This window comes from Stenella coeruleoalba (genome assembly GCF_951394435.1).
Source record: "Stenella coeruleoalba genome assembly, chromosome: 3".
Classification (NCBI taxonomy): domain Eukaryota; kingdom Metazoa; phylum Chordata; class Mammalia; order Artiodactyla; family Delphinidae; genus Stenella; species Stenella coeruleoalba.
Window position 1 is genome coordinate 90892511 of NC_137148.1, and position 20910 is coordinate 90913420.

Here is a 20910-nt window from a genome sequence, read left to right on the forward strand (position 1 = left end):
TCACTTCCTGATTATTTACTATTAGCTATATTCTTGAGGTTATTTATGTCCCTTGAATCTCTCTGGTGAAAAAACTGTATCATGGTGTGCTACTGCACATCTCTCCCAAATTTGCATTCAGTGATATGACATTGATAGTTTAAAATCAGCAGTGACAGAAGTATTTATACTATGGAAATTAGCAGATGCTCCAAATCTGGACTTCTTTCCCCCAGAGAGCCCATTGCTAAACATTCACCAACATACCCCTATAGCCTGAAAAATTGTTTGGAATTGAGTAAAAGTAGAAATTAACTGACAAAGGGAATGGGGAAGGAGTCAGTTAGCTAGATCCAAAGTTATGCATTAGCTACTTGGATGTTTATTAAGCAGAAGAAAATGAAATGAAGACTGGCAGACAGAGTCACAGAAAAAGGATCTGGGTCTTTCTTGCAATGTATTTATTATAGAATCTGACCCAACTGAGCCACAGGGTCTTGTATATATGAGCTTGGAAAAGGCAAACTTTTATAATTAACAGATGGGGATTAAAAATTACTGATACCCAGTTAGAATCATATTGCCTAGGAAACTCAATATGTGTGAATAAGAGATGATTGACCCATATCATAGGTTATTTCACTGACCAGTTAGTACTGTTGTGAAGTTAGAGTAAAAGTTAGTGTTTTCCCTGAGCAATAGCTCTAGGGCAGTTTGTTGAAATAATTATTGCAGGAAAATCCAGAAGGAAAAAATCATATTTAAAATTACTTTACAAAATTTCTACTAGTTGTAGATCCTTGCGAAGTTCAAGTTACTGGCTTATAGTATAAAGTCAGTAAGTATTTTTAGGAGATTTAAATGTGTTAGATTTAACTTTAAGGGCTTGCAATCAGTTGATTCCAACGAGTTAAAAAAACAAATTGACTGATATATCCCTGGAAAGGCAGTTAAGCGGGGGAAAAAATCAATGTAGAAGGTATAATAGAAAATAGTATTGATGCTGTCTTTCATAGCTATCACTGTCATGAAAAAAACTGCTTATAGAGACTGCCATACAGAGTGAAGTAAGCTAGAACAAGAAAAACAAATATCGTATATTAACACGTATATGTGGAATCTAGAAAAATGGTACAGGTGATCTTATTTGCAAAACAGAAATAGAGATACAGACATAGAGAATTAATGTATGGATACCAAGGGGGAAAAGGGGGTGGTGGGATGAATTGGGAGATTGGAATTGACATATACACACTACTATGTATAGAATAGATAGCTAATGAGAACCTACTGTATAGCACAGGGAACTCTACTTGGTGCTCTGTGGTGACCTAAATGGGAAGGATATCCAAAAAAGAGGGGATATATGTATATGTATGGCTGATTCACTTTGCTATACAGCAGAAACTGACACAGCAGTGTAAAACAACTATACTCCAATTCAAAAACAAAAAAGAAAATAGTAGTATTGCTGTCCTTCATAGCTATCATTGTCATGAAAAAACTGCTTATATTTTAAAAACAGAATGATTCCTCTTCATAGTCACAAACATATTGGTGTGTAGGGGAAGGCACACCCCTGGGCATACTGTCATACTGATTCTTAGTTTTTGTCCCGAACTCTGGTTTGGGGACCTTTAGTGTAATGTCTCTGAGGGAAAAGAATTGCTGACAGGTTTATATATTAAAGTTTGCTTCACAAAGATGATCCTTGCTTGAAGTGCTAGCCCTTTAAGTAAACTGAAAGACTTCAGGAAGTTGCTCAAGGGAGAAGGCAAAAATATTTTTCCTGGGTTGTTTGGTGTAATCTCCACATAACAGAGACTTTGTAAATAGTCCTATCAGATTTCTTTTTTCCTTTTCTTTATTTGAACTGTTTCCAGTTCATGTCTCACTTGCTTTTAGTGCTGTGTTGTAGCATTTGCTTTTTTTTTTCCATGGACAACATAAAATCATCCTTCAAGATTACAATATTAATCTTAAATATGGGCAATCTTTGGCACCATCAGTGTATTCATTTCTTTTTTTTCAATTGGGATATAATTTACATACCATACACTTTGCCATTTTAAAGTGTACAAGCCAGCGGTTTCTAATGTATTCACTACGTTGTGCAACCGTCACCACTGTCTAATAGCAGAACATTTCCGTCACCCCCAAAAGAAACCCCATACCTATCAGGTAATTTTTCAGGATAAATACCTAGAGTGGAACTGCTGGGTCATATGGTAATTCTACGTTGAAATTTTGAGGAACTGCCAAACGGTTTTCCAGTGAATTCATCTCTGCTAGGCTCTTACCCTTACGTCCTTTATTGTTTGGTTCTCTCCAAATATGTGTCCCTCTCTGGTAGGTTGTGCCAGTTGTGATGTTCTGTGAGAGGAACGACAAGGAAGAGGTGCTGCTTGAGGTAGCGTGCAAGTCGCTGATTTTTGTTTCGTTCTGTTTGTCTGCAGCTTGTCAGGAAATATTTAAAGACTCTCCTATTCCCAGAACTGCTGTATGTATATTCATTTGTGGTTTATGGTCTATTCTGCCTTCACCTTTGATAAATGGCCACATTCTGTGTTCATCTTCCTGATGATGATGATCACGTCACGACTTGTTAGCTGCTTTCCTTGTGTGAGGCAATGTGCTCAGAGCTTTATGTACATTGTTTTATTTAATCCTCACAATGTGCTTCTGAGATGGATATTTTAAATTCCCTTTTCACGTGGGCAGACCGAGGTTTAAATCAGTGAAGACAGTTCACATAGCTGGAGGTTGACAGAACATTAGGAAAGTGCTGCCAGACCGGGTCCTCCGACTCCTTGTAAAGGTTTACCTATGACTATTCATTCTAGTTTGTCCTACTGTATTTGAAAACTGAGATCATACCTGAACCTATATCAAACAGAAAGGAAAAAAGAAGAAAGGCTTAGACAGAACCACCATGTAGTTTCAAATTCTGTACCTGAAAAAATACACGAGGGGAAAAATGACCACAAAAGCAGCATGCAATTGCCGTCCCACTTCTGTAATATATGAGTCTACTCTCCTTTTTAAATGGCACTAGGAAGATTTATTTCTTCTTTTCACCTTAATATGACGTTTTAATGTTGTCCATTACGCATAGACATCATAAACCTAGAAAAATGTACACTAATGATTATTGGCTTTTAGATCCCCAAGATGAAAATTCTTTCTCTCCAAGGCTCATCATGGTTGTGGCTTTTCAAATGCAGAAGCTGTTTTGTGCCTCAGTGGACCTCCCTTGCTGCACTGGTGCCAAGGGAAGTCATCGATTGCTGAAGCAATAATGGTATAAGCTGTAGCAGCTTTTCCCTAAATGAAAGCATGGCCACTGCTAGCATAGTAACAAGCAGTTCTGCTTTATGAATAGGTTTGCCCAAAATGCTTGTGGATTTTAAGACTATTATAGGAGTTTTTAGAAAGATATATCTTAGGCAAGAGCATGAAAAGACAATTCATAAGAGAAGAAATACAAATAGGCAATAGGTAAAAAAAAAATTTGTTCAAACCTCTAGTTGTTGAAAAATGTAAACTAAAATGAGACATAAATTGTTTATTATTGAACAGGTAATATATGAACATGGTACAAAATTCTGGAGTACAGAATTATATACAATGAAAAGTATATTTCTCTCCTCCCATGCTCTTCTCCAGCCACTCCATACTCCTTCTCAAAGGCAAACACCATTACCAGTTTGGTTTTTTCTTTTTCTGGCCGCGCAGCTCGACTTGCAGGGTCTTAGTTCCCCAACTAGGGATTGAACCCAGGCCCCGGGCCCTGGCAGAGAAAGTGCCGAGTCCTAAACACTGGACCACCAGAGAATTCCGTTACCAGTTTTTTATGGACTCCTTTAATGGTTGTCCGTGAACGTGGGTGTGTGTATACATACACATGCCTACACATATACATCTGTGTACATATGTATAACATACATACATACATAATATTACACACAATCTTCTACACCTTGCTTTTTTCACATAACCGTTATTCTTGTAAATTTTTACACATGGATACATATATATATCTGCCTCATTCTTTATCCCCCTAACATTTTTTTAAATAAAAAATTTTAAGCATACAGAAAAGTTGGGACCTTGTTCTTTTTAACAGTTGCCTAGTATTTCATTATGTGGATGTACCACAATTCATTTTACCAGTCCTCTATTGATATACATTTCAATTATTTCCCATCATTTGCCTTTATAAAATAATGCTGCAATAGAATCCTTATTACATAGGTCATTTGACATATATGAGAATGTATCAATATGGTAGTTCCCTAAGAGTGGAATCGCCAGGTCAGGAGTGTATTTATTTTTAGTGTTATAGATGTGGCCAAACTTTCTCCGTGGAGATTGAAGCAATTTATGGCTATACTCCAGAGAGCTGCTGTTACCCCATACTCTCACCAAAAGTGTTATCAAAAATTGGATCTTGGTCAACTTTAATGGATGAAGAACCAAGATACTATTTTTTCCTTTTGTTTTGGAAAATATTTTTAAATAAGAGAATAGCCAGTGTTGGTGTCGGTGTGAAAAAAAAAGGAAGACTGATACATACTGGTAAAAGTAAGATTGATTCAGCCTTTCTATAGGGCTGTTTAACATGTGTGAAAGTCTTTTCTGAGCATCATGCTTTTTTTGACCCAGCAATTCTACCTTTAACCTAAGGAAGTAGTCAGACAAGTGCTTATAAGAGGAAAATGATGGAAAAAAACAAATAGACTTTTAAAACATATTATGCTATAGCTATACAGTGAATACCTTGTTAGTATTAAAATATACGCAGAGCCTGACTTATTATCATGGAAAGATGTTTATGATTTTTTGGCTACATGAATACACAGGTTACAAAACAATACATTCAGCATGATCCCATTTAGGGGGAAGATATGGAGAGATAGACACAGAGATATGCAATTTGAGAAATAAATACCATTACATAAACATATATAAGCAAGTGTTGATCTATCTATCTATCTATCTATGCATATATATACCTGGAGCAGTGTCTGTAATAATGTGCATGTTTGTAACAGGACATACGATCATTATATACTACCAAAAATATACAGAATTTTTATTTGCTTTTATTATGTCCTATATATTATAAACAAATTTTTTTTTTTTTTTTGCGGTACGCGGGCCTCTCACAGTTGTGGCCTCTCCCGCTGCAGAGCACAGGCTCCAGACGCGCAGGCTCAGCGGCCATGGCTCACGGGCCCAGCTGCTCCACGGCATGTGGGATCTTCCCGGACCGGGGCACAAACCCGTGTCCCCTGTGTCGGCAGGCGGACTGTCAACCACTGGGCCACCAGGAAGCCCCAAACAAATTTTTATAATTAGCATATGCTTTATTTATTATCACAAAATAATACAATGGAAAGAAAATTTCATGTGGAATCCATAGCACCAAATAATCTATATTTGTACATGTAGTTGCAGTTTATTCATTTCCATGACTTGATTTCATTGTGTGAGTATAGCACAATTTCTTTATCCGCTGTCTTGTTGACAAAAAATAGAGTTGTTTAGTTTTTGGTATGTGCAGGGACATTCTTGAACTTGTTTTCTGAAGAACATATGTTTCAGATGGCTTTATAACTAAGGTGGAATTTCTAGGCCACAATCTATGCATATGTTAGCTTTAGTAAATGCTGGTAGATAGTGTTCCAGCATGTTAACTGCTAGCAATGCATAAAGAGTTCTATGTGTTCCACCTCCTCCCCACACTTGGATATGTAGTTATTTTCAATATGAGACATTCTATTGGTAATCCCTTGACAATTTTAATTTGAATTTTGCTGATTACTTATGGGATTGAGCTTATATTTATATTCCTATCCATTTGGATATCCTCTGCTTTCTATGCCAGTTCATCTTTTGCTCAGTTTTGTACTGTTTTTTTTATTATTATGTTTTTATTGATGTATAAGAATTCTCTGTATATTCTGGGATCAAGGTGTATGTATTAAATATTTTCTCTTAAAACAAAAAACAAAAAAACCTGCTGAAAATATTAAAAAGTCACTTATTCAGGTGACATTTATTAAGTGTCTACCGTGTGTGAACCCTCTGGTCTACGTGTTGGGGAAGGGACAGAGACCACCTAAACATCCCTATCCTCGTGATCTGATATATAAATTGTCCTGAGTACTGGAGTGGGCTGGGAGTAAGTGAGGAGCACATGATTCTTATTTTTCTTTAAAATTACCAAATTTCAGTTGGTAAGAATTATCGTGATGATTTAGATGTAACGCGCAATTGTTTAACAATTTTATCTGCAAGTTGCATTTTCATTGTCCCCTAGAAGGAGGCTTTTACGGCAGCTTTTTTGGCTAAAAGTAAATATCCACATGCAAGACAATTTTAGCTGACAACTCCTTTCCTTCATTCCCCATGACACGTGAAGGAAATAAAACAGCATAGAGCTGGATTCTAAGATGTAAATTGCAGGGAATCTGTATCTGTAATTAACTTAGAAAGTACCATTTGTGTTTAACTTCACCATAATTTTTCAGGATGAACAAATTGCACATTAGATAGGGCAGGCAAGAAGTAAGGCTTTTAACAAGTGTAAATGTTTTTTTTCATGGTTGTAATTTCTAAGATGAACTTGTGTACTTTTAATTTATACACTGGTTTGGAGTAATTAGCCCTTGAATTGTCTATATTTCTTTAGAAGAGGGATGGACCATAGAGAGCATCTTGATTTTCTAAATCTTCAGAAGAAAAATGACACCCTTCACTGAAAATCATACACTAATGGTCAACAGGAAAATATAGTCATGCAGATGTAAGCTAAATACTTAAAATAATGTCATTTATTAATTTTTTTGTTTTGCAAAAACCACAGTATATATCGTATGACTCATTTTCCCCAAATCACTTTGCCTGGTAGATTTTGAGCATTTTTCTATCCTTACAAAGTTTGGAAAGTGAAAAGAATTCAAATTCTCTCCAACTACTGGGTAATTAAGTCTTGTTTTAATATCTTGTAGAGTGATGTCTTTGTTACATAAGTTACCTACTGAAGATTTACTAACGAGTTTTGGACAATAGAAATGAACTGTTGTCAAGGCCAAATGTGAACTGCAGGCTACTAAAAAATCTTGACAAGATAATAACTGGAATAACCTGTAAGCTGATACACGATATGGAGGCATCTGGTTTTCCTCTTGGCGGGACACTGGGTGACAAAGCTAAACTCCTGGCTCACTTTTCTCTACCACTGCTCTTTAGATACCAGGATTCTGAAGGCCTGGTATGTAGCTTTTTTAAAAAGACCTTATATGTGTACATGAATCAAAATTCACAATGTGCCCAAAAAGGTGGAAAGCAGGGTAAATTTCTGTCTCATCTCTGTCCTCCAGACACAGTCCCCGTTCCGGAGGCAGTCCTGGGTAACAGTTCCTCAGGTGTCATTCCAGAGATAATCTGTGCATATCAAGTGTATAAGGACACCTTCTACTTCTGCTTTTATACATATGGTCATATAACGTATTCACTGCTCTTCACCTGCCTTTTTTTAACTTGACCTATTTTGGAAATTGTGCCATCATGATACATAGCTGCCTTATTCTTCTTAAAGTTTGTTTAGTATTCATTGCATTGTATAGCTTGACCATAATTTATTCACCAGACCCCCACTGGTGAATATTTAGATGATTTCCAATCTTTTGCTAATAATACAAGCAGGACTGCATTGAATAACTGTACATTCATCGTTTTGCATACATCAGCATATCTGTGGGACACATTCCTAGAAATGGAATTGCTGGATCAAACAGTCTGTGCATTTTTTATTTTGACAAATACTGCCAAAGTGCAGGAGATGTCATACAAGTTATACTCCCCGCAGCGGGGTATAAGAGTGGCATGTGCTTTTAAATCCTAGACCTCGCCTTTGTCACGAAGGGTGTTTTTTTCTGAGTCTAGTCACAGTCCCAAGCCTCTGGGTTCACTTGTGTTATGTTGGTGGCTTTCTGTCTGTGATCAGGACTCATTTCTCAACACTCCTGGACGCTGTGGGTTTTTTCCAACTGCTTGAGGTCGTTGCTTAAGCCTCAATAGGAAATAGGCTTATTTTATTTATTTATCTTTTGCGGTACGCGGGCCTCTCACTGCTGTGGCCTCTCCCGTTGCGGAGCACAGGCTCCGGACGCGCAGGCTCAGCGGCCATGGCTCACGGGCCCAGCCGCTCTGCAGCATGTGGGATCCTCCCGGACCGGGGCACGAACCCGTGTCCCCTGCATCGGCAGGCGGACCCTCATCCACTGTGCCACCAGGGAAGTTCTAGGATTATTTTTATATGAGTTTCCTCATAGACACGGGGATTAAGGGGGTTACTGATGTTTCAGAGCCTTTCAGAGTTTAGGCGATGCAGAGGCATTAGAGGGGTTAGTTTATTTTCCTTGATTTGAAAATCAACATAGGAAGGAATCTTCCCACCCTCAAATAGAGAAACAAACTGAAGTTTTGACCTTTAACGCTAGAGTGTTGGTGATGTCTTACGGTTATCACTATACCCCTGAGCCCTCTCTGCTAGCCCCACGTCACAAGCTCTCCTGGGTCTGGATCCCCGCCCCGCTCTCCCTGGGACACCGTTGGGGGCGGGTGTGCGAAGCCCTCTCCCTCTGCGGCTTGGCTTCCTTCCCTATTCTGGTTCCTCTCCTTCATTTCCTCTTCTCCTTCTTATCCAAACAGCTTTTTATGGCTTCTGTTGGAACTTTACCACCTCTCCCTAAGCCACCATCATAACACGACAGGTTCAGGCACAAAGCAGAGCGAGCTCCCTTTGATTTTTATATCTACAGATCTTTCTCCCTGTGCTTACTATTTTGTAATCTGTACTATAGTCTGTATTCCAAACTTCTAAAACATAAAGAACGGGGCTTCCCTGGTGGCGTAGTGGTTGAGAGTCCACCTGCCGATGCAGGGGACACGGGTTCATGCCCCGGTCCAGGAAGATCCCACATGCCGCGGAGAGGCTGGGCCTGCGCGTCCGGAGCCTGTGCTCCGCAACGGGAGAGGCCACAGCAGTGAGAGGCCCGCGTACTGCAAAAAACGAAAAAAAACCATGAAGAACCCTTTCTGTTCAATTACGTAAAGCACCTAGCTCACAGCGCTTACCTAAATATATGATACTGTGGTTAGTTGAGAGATTTTTTTTTCAAAAACTTAGCTTTAAATTTATTTTGATTTAAATATATTTATATTTATAAATGTATTTATATATTTATAGAAATATATTTTATATTTATATATTGTATTTTAAAATATAAATATATTTTAATTTAAATATATTTATAAACTATAAAACTACGATGGCATTTCTGTAGGTGATTTCCCAGTCTAGTGTTCACGAAGACTGAACATAGAGTTAAACGTTATCACAGTGTGTACTTACGTTCCTTAGAATGATAAGTCCAGGTAAACAAAGGTGGTGAGCTACCAAGGATAGTGGCGTTGCTGCTGTTTGGTACCATTCATTCCATGTTGGTCTCTCGTTTATGGAGTCAGGGATTGCTTTAGTCACATCATGATATCCAGAAAACAGAACTGCTCCAAGAGTGGCCCACAGAGTGGTGCTTTTCATACCTGACTGCAACAAGGTAAGCATAGGAATTGGAAATACGTGTTCAGAAACTTTCAAACCAATATGACAGAATTGAACCTAAGTTTAAAAAATTGAGCTTGTATTTTTCTGTATCTTTTGCAAATTTTTTTTCTGAAAACTCATTTTATTCTATAAAATACCAATCTATTACAGTTTAGATTTTGTAAAGTAATCTAGAAAATTCTTCAAATGTTGGTGACTCTCTAGCCTGTAAGGCAGATGCAGTGCTCTCAACATCATTGCCCTGGCTTGTTTTCATAGTGGGACAAGTGTGACATCCCCATGTAAGACGTGAGGGAATGAGGCACAGTGACAAAATTTCTTGCCTCAGGCTGCTGCATATACTGGGATTAAATCTTTCCCTTCTCATTTCTGTGATCAGATTACAAGGCTTTGGCTTTTCACATTATGATATTTTAATTAGAATCTGAGAGAGTGAGTTGAATAAGAAAGTTTTTCGTGAAAACAATCCTGCAATTATTTTTATCCTTCAAAGAAAAATGTCAATAGCATTTCCACCCATATTACTTTTCCTTTACTGTCATTTCCTAAAACTAACGTACTTTGGAAGATATTTAGGACAATTTTAGCACAGTGGCTTTGCACTGAGAAAAAAAAAATCTCTGTGTGCTGAATGTTTTTAAGTGCTGGTGGAGAGTATATACATAATAAAATTGGGGGAAATTTGCAAGCCCCACAGCAAGCCCCTTAGAAAGAGGTTTGGGCTTCTATCCTGGCCAAAGGAAGACTCAAGGAGCCAGAATAAATATTGACAGCATCTCCTATTCTGAGTGTGGATGCGACAAGCCTTCCCTGGGCGTGAGCAGAGTCGATGGAAGTTAGGATGCCAGACGTACATGTCCCCATGACACGTGAAGCAAGAAGAACTGAGGGATGTTAGATGAGAGAGAGAATGAGACCATGGGACAGAGGAGTGAAAAGAATAGGGGTGGGTGGGAGGCCTCCGGGGTGGCTGAGCCTCAGTCTCATGGTGACAGACCCTGTGGGTGGGTCACTTCCATTTGCCAGGGGTTAAGGGCACATTTGGAGCCTAGCCTAAAAATGTGTTAGCCTTGGTGATTCAATTTAAGAGCACTTGGTGAAATTTTTTGCTTTATCTCCTATTATCACATTTAGGTATTCCTTTTCTACAATGGAAAAAATAAATATAATTATAAGTTTATCATTCACAGCAGGTTGTGTGTCTTTTATATGTTAAATACGTGTTGTCATATAAATCTTTTGCCTTGATGAAAAAATTTGGGTGCAGTTGTCTTTTTATAATAATGGTGTTATGTGTGCTGTAATTTTCTCATGAAAGTGTGATCTGAAATAATCTGAAAGGATAACTGTTCTTGAGATGTTGTTAATGTACACTTATAAATAAGTTTTTATAAAAGTGGCACACTTCCCAAATTCTTTTATTGCCCCCAAACTTATATCTATCAGCCTTTTCTGTGTATTTCTCTGTCTATATCTTTCAGACATGACTGCCTTACGTAGTTTTTGGATCGAGAGTCAATTGCTTAGCTTTAGTGGGGTTTTGCAGGAACATCTACATATTAAGAATCACTTAACTGTCATACTGACCATTACTGTTAGTATATTCAATTGGTAAGGATTTTCTGAGTGCTCACTACAAGGTTCTGTGTCTGTCACTGAGATTACAGAAGAGCTACCTTCTGTTCATTCATGCATCCACCAACTTGTTGAAGTACCTGTGATGGACCAATTATGGTGCCAGGAACTTGGGACAAGCTCCCTTTTACACAGAACTGATAGACCCTGTAAAATGGGGATAATATCTCTTAAAGTTATTATGAGGCTTAAATGAAATAAGATTTCTAAAGCACCCAGCACAGCCCCTGAATCATAGGTACTCTGAATGAGTATTTTTCCCCAGGAATGGCAGAAACGTCTTTTAAGAAGCTTTTACAAATCACTGTGAAGGTAGGCTGAATCTTGCTTAATAAAGAATGTTAACTTACTGATTAAAATAATAATCCAAGGGCAAACACATTAAATATTTTCTCCCACTGGACTATCAGTGGGAAACGCCAAATTGAGAGATTGCCAAAAGAATGAAGAGTAAGAGTATTAGGAGTCACATGTAAAAGAATTATAGAATGAAAGAGCTTTTAAAAAATATGTAAAAGTCGTATTTTACTTGCTTGTAGATGCTTTCTTCTTGAGTATTGGCTTTTAGTCACTCTTGACGTTTCACCTGGAGAAGGGGAAACCATCATATCATTGATTAAACTTGTCTATTCATTATTACAAAACATAACACAGAAGCAATATTGGAACAAATTCAATAAAGACTTTAAAAATGGTCCACATCAAAAAAATCTTAAAAAAAAAACCCCTAATGATATCAACTTGTTTTGTTTTCATTTGTGATTATAAATTGGGGTATGCAAAAAGCAAAGAAGAAATGGGGTTGAAGGTCCTCATTAACTTCTCTCCCTACCTCTTTTACCTCAAATCTAACATTTTATTTACCCACTTATTTATTTAACAGCTATTTGTATGCCAGGTGTTAGGGATTCAAAGGTGAACAAAGAATGAACCCTCTCCTCTAAGAATTTAGAGTCTAGTACAGAAGTTTGCAACTTCTTTTAAATAAAAGGCCATATAGTAAAGATTTTTGGTTTTATGGGCCATATACTCTGTCACAAGTATTCAACTCAACTGTTGTAGTGAGAAAGTAACCATAGACAAATGGGTATGTTGGGTTTCAGTAAACTTGACTTACAAAAGCAGGCAATGGTCTGGATTTGGTTGTAGGTTTTAGTTACCAGTCTCTGGTCTGGTAGAAGAGAGAAAAAAATAAATCAATAATTACTGTACAGTGGGGTAAGTGATCAAAGCAAGCACAGGTGACTTAGTAACACAGGGAAGGGGCATCAAATTAAACTGGAAGTTACCTGAGATATTTAGGGAAGATTTCTGAAGGAGATGCTGTTCAAGTGAATTACAAGCATGGGCTGGCGTTTGGAGAAAGGTAAAGAGAGGATTTTCCAAGCAGAGGGCTAAATATATACAAAGTATGGGCATGTAAAACAACAATGCCTCTTATGGAACCTAAAAGAAATTCAGTGGGCTAGGATGCAGGTTGCCTACTTTAGCAGGAGAGTGAGGCTAGAAAGATAGGACCTTAGCTATGAAGTGAGAAACATGGGTATGAAGCTGAAAGTCTTGAGGGACACAAAGAAAGGATTTTAAGCAGGGAAAAATAACATGTCACCTACCAGTTGGAAAGAGGGAGAGCCAGTAGGAGACCCTTATAGTAATTCAAGTGGAAAACGATGAGGGTGATAAGAATGATCAGGATGGGATGGATATGAGAGCCATTTAGAACAACAGACACTATTTTGGGTGACTGATTGCAGGGGGAATAAATGAGAAGGAAGCAACTTAGAAAATTTCTAGACTTCTACTGTGGGTGACCAATGGTGTAATTTATGTAGAGAGGAGGAGTCAACTTGTAAAGGGATACAAAATGATGAATTCATTTTAGGACTTTGAGTTCAAGATAAATGTATGACACTGAAGTGTAGCTATACAGTCAAAATGGATTCTACTTAACTGGAGAGGGAGATTTGGGAGTCAATGTTCCTAGTGATAGATAAAGCCATAAATTTAGATTAGATCAGCTATAGAGAGTCTATAAAGTGAGAAAATAGAAAGGACAAGGCCTTGGGTAACATGGATATTTAAGGACAAGAACTCTGAAGGAGCAGTCACATAGAGGTGGGAAACTAGAAGACAGAGCTGTTACACAGGCTAATGAAGGAAGGAGATTCAAGGAAAAGGCAGCCGTCAGTACTGAGTGCTGAAGAGAAGGAAAGAAATGTGTCTCTGGGAATGTGTGGTATAAATGCCTTCACAGAAAAGAAAGTGAGACCATAGAGATGGGGAATTTGATTCTGCTCTCCAGAAAAGTATGTAAAACAAGTGGGGGTAACTGAAACACTGCTGGTGGGGCTCAGAATTGGTGGATGTTTCTCAAGGGATGTTTGAAAAACTGTATTGAGAGATTAGACTGTTTAACAATGAGTAATTCTACTTTTAGAAAATCATACCAGGAGAATAATCAGGTGCTCTATAGCCTGTAAGGATGAACAGTGTCATTTTGGATCATCTAATTTGATCAACTCCACGAGACATGTCCTACAAGTGCTTACTGATATGAATGACATTGCTCATTTTAAATGTTTTATCCTTCAACCATGGCCTCAGACCAAATTTGTTTTAAGTTGCCTTTCATACATTAGATTTTTTTTATTAAGACAGATTTTAAATATTGAAAACTACAAAATGTATAGTAAACACACATGTATCCATACCCAGATTGAAAAGATGTAGACATTGAGTCATATTTGCCTATGATTTTTTAATATAACATTGTAAATGCATGTTAAAACCCCTTTATCCCCTCCCCAATTCTATTCCCCTCTCTCCCTCACCACTTTATGGTTGATGTTTTTGCTTCCTGACTTTGTTTTTATTATTCATATATAATTTATAGTGGTTTTTGTTATATTTTTAAACTTTAGATAAATACTGTCCTGTCGTTCATGTTATTCTTGAGGTTTTTACTCACTGCTGTTTTTGAGATTTATTAATTATGATATATTACAAATGTATTTCTTCTGAAAACTCTGATCATATTTCATTAGCTGACGATTCCTCAATTTATGTATCCACTAGCTCAGGCCCCGGCACACAGTAAGCATCCAGTGCATGTTCACTGTTCTTATTAGCATGATTATTAATACTAACCTTTTTCCAAATCTTTGCTCTTACAGATATTGTGCATGTCTCCTTCCATCCTAGCATAAGTTTCTTTAACATATATAACTAAAAGTGATATTTCTGGTTGAAGGGTGTGCATTTTTTTTTAGATGTTGCCAAAATTCATTCTAAAGAAGTGGTACCAGTTTTTGTTTTCCACCAACACCGCATGAAAGTTTCTGCTTCTTTGTCAACATTTGGTATTGTCAGACTAACATTTTTGCCAGTCCTATACCTATTAAAATTGTATCCCATTGTTTGCTTGAATTTGCATTTTCCTTACGTTTATCGAGGTTGAGAATATTTCCACATCTTTGCCATTTTTTGTTAATTTTCTGTTCTTATCATTTACCCATTTTTCAACTGGGTTGTTATCTTTTTCTTATTACATTGTAGGAATATGTTGTATATTTAAACACTAATCTTTTATCTGTTATAGCTCAGATTAAATTAATGACTTATTTGATTTTTTAAACCTGAAAACATTACTTTTATCAAAATAATTCATGCACGTGGTAAAATAAAATAAAATAAAATAAAATGATACAGAAGGGCACATGACAAAACACAAGTCTCTTGCCCCATCCACCTCTCAATGCCCAAGCTCACTCCCCAGGTACAGTTTTTTACCACTTGTGCTTTTAGTTCTCTTGATGATTTTTTTCCATTTTTTCCATAATGTGCTTATACCACTGTGTAAGTATCCTGATTTATCACCTTTGAACATCTATTTGTTCCATGCTCTGAAAGGTAAGGTAGCCCCACTGGCCAGCTTCTCCCATCTCTTTACTATCTTTCTGAATTTTGTTGAAGTCCTTCAGATCGATCAACTACTCTCCTTTTAACGATAAGTTTATTTGCTTATTTAGTTGTTTGTTTTGGTCTTCACTTTAGACCAGATAAACTCAGAAGCAATTGTGAAAGGCAAATGCATTTGCTCCCTCCAACAATTATACTCAGAAATTACCAGTTGTAGCACATAAGCCTGTTTTTTAATGACTTATTTATGATTTTTCACACTTTGAATATTTATGGAACTGAAATTAGAGTCCCCTAAATTACATTTTTGTGTGACTCAAATTGAGCAGTTAGAGAGGCAAAATGAACTTATAGACTTGTTTTGAGTTCTTTCATAAGCAGCTGTTTCTGGCATACCTATTAGTTCCAAAGGTGTCTGTTCGTTGAGAGCTGTGAACAGAAGCATCTAACCCTTCCTCAGAGTAACAATTGCTTTCACATAGCCCTCATTCCGACTGGGTTTGGGCTTTAGTATCATTGTGGGGAAGAATAGTGTTTTTCTCTGCATCTGAGCTTGAGAGACCTAAGCCCATCTTTCCCGTTATCTATTCCTGATGTTAGGCTGTGAATTTCCCTGAATGATGAATAGCTTCATTGAATTTTCACTTCCTACTCAATTTCTTTACAAGTTAAAAGAAAAAGAATAGCCAAGAGACCAAAAGGCTTCTACATACAGAAAGTAATAGCTATGCTTTGTAAAACCATGCAGTTTTGAGCTAGAAGCATTGATCTTCAGTGCTGCCTGGTGATTGGTGTTCTCTGCAGAGCCAAATATTACCTCATTTGACCAGTTCCTCTGCTAAACCAGAATCTATTCCTCATGGTTATATCCTCTGAAGATAAGACATGCATATATGAATATGAATAAATATGAAACACCTTCTAGAGCAGTTGTAGCAATGATGAAAGGAAAATTTTATTTGGAGGAAATTTATTTATTTAGAGGAAACTTAGAGAAAAAAATATTTACCATAATTTTGTGAAATTAGTTAAAATGTTCACTGTGGTTATTGCTGGGTGGAAAGGTAGCATGTAATTTATATTTTCTTCTTACTTGTCTACATTTTCTAAGATGAATGGGTGTATTTTCTGAAATAATGTACAAAAGTTTGTTGGTTTTTATTTTAAAGGCAGGTGCTTTATATGATGATGTTACTACTACTGAAATAGTTCTCCACTGGGCTATATTAGTTTTGGACAACCGCTGCTCATTATGTCTTCCTCTGAGAAACGTTCCTGGCCTAGTGCGGAGAAGCTGTTATGTTGCTCTGTCACTAAGGCTACAAGGTTGTTGTTTGTTTTTACGGTGCCCATTGGTCATTCATACTCACTGAGCATCCCATGTGCTGTTGCCTTCTGTGGGAAGATACAAAGACAGGTATTGTGGGAAGATATCAGATGAAGTGGGGAACCCCTTCAAAAGAATGATCATGTTTAACTTCTGAGAGTTTACAAATCCATCTATCAAAACAAATGTGATGGGGTTCTGTTGTGTACAGGGTGATGTGCTGGGTGCTGCACGGATGTTAAGGGAGGTTGATGCATGGCCACTGGCTTCCAGGAGCCTGTGGTCAGGTTGGGAAGATAAGACTTGAGTGTGTGAAAATAATTTTTTTTTTTTTGCGGTACGCGGGCCTCTCACTGTTGTGGCCTCTCCCATTGCAGAGCACAGGCTCCGAATGCGCAGGCTCAGCGGCCATGGCTCACGGGCCTAGCCACTCCGCGGCATGTGGGATCCTCCCGGACCAGGGCACAAACCTGTGTCCCCTGCATCGGCAGGCAGACTCTCAACCACTGCGCCACCAGGGAAGCCCTGAAAATAATTTTTTAAAAAAGAGAAAGAGAAATGAAAGTTTAGTAAAACAACCTAAAAGTTGTCCCATGGCTGTATATAGTCACTGAATGAATGGTACAGGTGCTAAATGCTGGAAGAAGGAAGAGACCACCTGTGGCCTTGAGTGGGTGACAAGGCCAGCATGAAGCTGGAAGGATTTGAGCTGAAAGTGGAAACTACAAGGCGTCATAAGGCACGTGTTCATGAATCCTAGAACGTTAGTTATTTCTGCCACATTCCACTGGTCAAAGCAAGTCACAAGGCCAGCCCAGATTCAAGGTCAGGGAAATAGCCTCCATCTGTTGATGGGAGGAAAGGCAAAGACATAATGCAAAGGGGCATAGTCACAGGAGCGTGTAACTCATTGAGAGCTGTTTGAAACAGCCCTAGCACGATGGCTGATAGTGAAAATGTGATCAAGTTCTCTGGGCTTGCTCTTATATGTAATGGAGAGCTTTGGGATTTTTTTTTTTTTTTTTGGCTGTGTCACTCGGCTTGCTTGCGGGATGTTAGTTCCTGTAGTAAAAGCGCAGAGTCCTAACCACTGGACCGCCAGGGAACTCCCTGGAGTTTTTTTTTCTCTCTCTTTTAACTGTTTTCTCATGTTGATATCAAAATGTAATATTATTCTCATCCGTATTTAACATAGTCGGGGAGCACATATATAGATATATGTAGTCTTTCTGGTTTAAGATAAAAGTGCTGTTCTTTAATGACTGTTGATCATCAAGCTGTTCCTATTATTGCTGTCCTTATTTGTGTTCAGAGGCCAAAGTTTAAGTATCATTGACATCTAAGGCGGTGTTTGGTAGAATGGAAAGGGCAAGAGCTTTGGAATCAGACTGATTTAGTTTAGATTCCTGGCTCTGCCACATATTAGCTCTGGGACTCTTTCAGCCTTCACATCTTCATCTATAAAATGGGGATAGTAGCATTTCGCCCTGCAGGTTTGTTAGTTGTTCTTGCTAGTTCTGTGTTTCTATACTGAGAAACTTTAGCTTTCATTTAGTTTTTAGAAACTAGCACCACTGTTTAAAGATTACTGTCTGACTTAATTTAGTAGGATGTACTGTATTTTGTTTTTGACCTTTTATGAGAGTCTCTCAGTGACCCACACCTATTTTTTTTTTTTTTTGCGATACATGGGCCTCTCACTGCTGTGGCCTCTCCCGTTGCGGAGCACAGGCTCCGGACACACGGGCTCAGCGACCATGGCTCACGGGCCCAGCCGCTCCGCGGCATGTGGGATCTTCCTGGACCGGGGCACGAACCCGGGTCCCCTGCATCGGCAGGCGGACTCTCAACCACTGCACCACCAGGGAAGCCCAGTGACCTACACTTTTTAAATAAAGATGCAAAATTATGCATTCTCCTCTGAGTTGACATTTCTAGAACACAAATCCTTTTTTGAGCTGCTTTTTGTGGAATGGGGCTTCTCAAGCTTGGACAGGCTTGGGTTTCTCACCAGGGCGCCCAAGTGTAAGTGGGCCACAGGCAGGGAGGAAGGCGAGCCTCTACAGATAGATTGCTCCACTTAGTGAAGGAGTCAGTTCAGTTCAATAAGCACTATGTTCCCCTGAGCAGTTTGTGCTTAATTACTAAAGACTTAATCGTGCAACTGGGACATTGTTAAAGATTTATGATCAATAATTATAAAATAATCATAATAATGGCTACTATTTATTGAGTACTTAATATGTGCCAGGAACTGTGTTAAGTGCTTTACATGCATCATCTCATTTATCCTCAAAACAACCCTAAGAGATAGGTGCTATTATTATCCTCATTTCTAAAACCTATAAAATGACATAGCAATTTATGAAAGTAGTATAGTACATTCTAGAAAGTTACAAATACAATAGGCAAAAATAAGAAAATGAAAACACCATATTCCTACTATTCAGAAAATATTAGTGTTAACATCTTATTATGTGACCTTCTGAAATTTAGAAAACTTACTTATCTCCCACCAAGCCTAATTTTTAAGATTATTGTCTCAAAACATGATAAAGAAATTCTTTTTTTAGATGTAGAACCTGAACATTGGCCCTTTCTTTTTGTTTGCATTCCTGTTTTACTGTTATGTAAGCAGTATATAAACAGTACTGCATTCCTGTTCTACAGGAATCATAATCATTCCTGTCTGGGATGAATCCAGCTGAATATCAGACAGGTTGTATTCAGCAAAGGGCAAAAAAATAAACATATGAATAGATCAAAAAATTATTCCAATGTATCAGTTAGCTATTGCTGGGGAACAATCACAAAATCTCATTGGCATAAACAATAAGAATTTATTCTTGATTACATACCTTTGGGTCAGCTGCAGTGATTCTTATGCTACACGTCTGCAGATCAGCTGAAGTGGCTCATTTGGGGGTCCAGGCTAGAGGGTTAATAGCTATCATGGTTTGTTCTTCTCATAATAATGGCAGAAGCAAAAGGGGACAAGCCCAGTAGGGGATTAACTAGATAAACACATACATCCCAGAGGCTAAGTTAGATGTCAAGCCTGAAGTTAAAACAGTGGGAAAGATCATACCTACCATGAGTGTCCCTGGCCCCAAGGCCAAGGCAAGGGTGTAGATGTATAACAGTTCTACAGAGAAATGAAAAATTAGGACTAATTTAATCTACCATACTTCCTTCCATATGTGTATATTTATTTATCTACCCATCCATCTATCTTACAAATAAAAGCATAAATATATACACATAAGCATTATATACTATACATATATACACAGACATACAAACAAGATAAACTAAAACTTGTAGCTGTGTGTCAAAATTCTTTATGAAACACGAAAATGGATGGCATATGGAAGCAAGGTGATCAACTAAAGAAGCTAATGTAATGGACCTAGTATAAACTGAGAAGGTTTTGGAGAGTGTTATGTGTATTGAAAAACATAATAAAGAGTAAATATAGAAGCATTTCAGGGACAGGACCAACAGAAATTTGATGAGAGATTGGATACTAGGGACGAGGATGGGGGGAATTAGGGTTAAAATGGAGTGAATGAGAAGATATTCAAAATATCTACAATTCTGTGAGCCTAGGGAACTTGGGGAATCATACTAGCATGGACCAGAAGGAATTTATGAAGGGTGACTGGAGAAGGGTTGGTCTTTTCATGGTTAGGTTTCAGGTATCAGCAAACATCAAATTGGTCATGGTCTCCAGATGACTGGGTTTGGTGGTGTGTTGAGACAGGAGCACTAACTAGCTGTTCTTGTGACCATGGCCCAGTTCCTAATATCTCTTCCAGCTCTTAAATTCATAATCCTTTTACCTTTATTGAGACTTAGCGTTGGAGCAATCTGAACAAAGTATTTTCCCAAAGAGTTTAGAAAGAGAGAAAAGAACAAGATTTATATGTGCAGGGTCAGATGATGTCCTCCAGATAAATGTTCTTGGCCGGCATAGTGTTGTTGTTCTTGTTTCTTTTTTATTCTTTTTCTTTTTCTTTCTTTAACTTGAGAACCTGTAGGCTGAATATACTTCTCTGGTCCAGCCACAGACTCCAGAAACCCCTCTTGTCTTAAATCCACCCACTTCACACGTTTACATTAAGTCCTAGACCTGGAAGACTTTTGGGATTTTGATCCCTGCCCTAAGGCTTAGGGTTTACTAATTGCTAATGAGAAGGTGGAAAATACTCAAAGAAAATCAGGAAAAACCAGAGGTAGGGGAGCACTGAGTCATCAAAGTTGAAATTAAATAACATTTTAAAGAAGTACTAAAATTAGCTGATTGGTCCAGAAAGCTGAAAAGTCAAGCTTGTTAAAATCTTTGTTGTTCCTTTACAATTTGATGAGATTTTCAACTCTGCCAAGAGTGGAAACAATATCTTTTCTATGTTCT

The 20910-nt window shown here is 38.0% G+C and overlaps 1 protein-coding gene across 4 annotated transcripts in view; it reads left to right on the forward strand.

The window, feature by feature from the left end:
- Positions 1-20910, forward strand: part of MCC (MCC regulator of WNT signaling pathway) — a gene marked incomplete at its 5' end in the record, with an annotated part of 462921 nt that overhangs the window by 85248 nt on the left and 356763 nt on the right. The gene's annotated exons all lie outside the window — the stretch shown is intronic.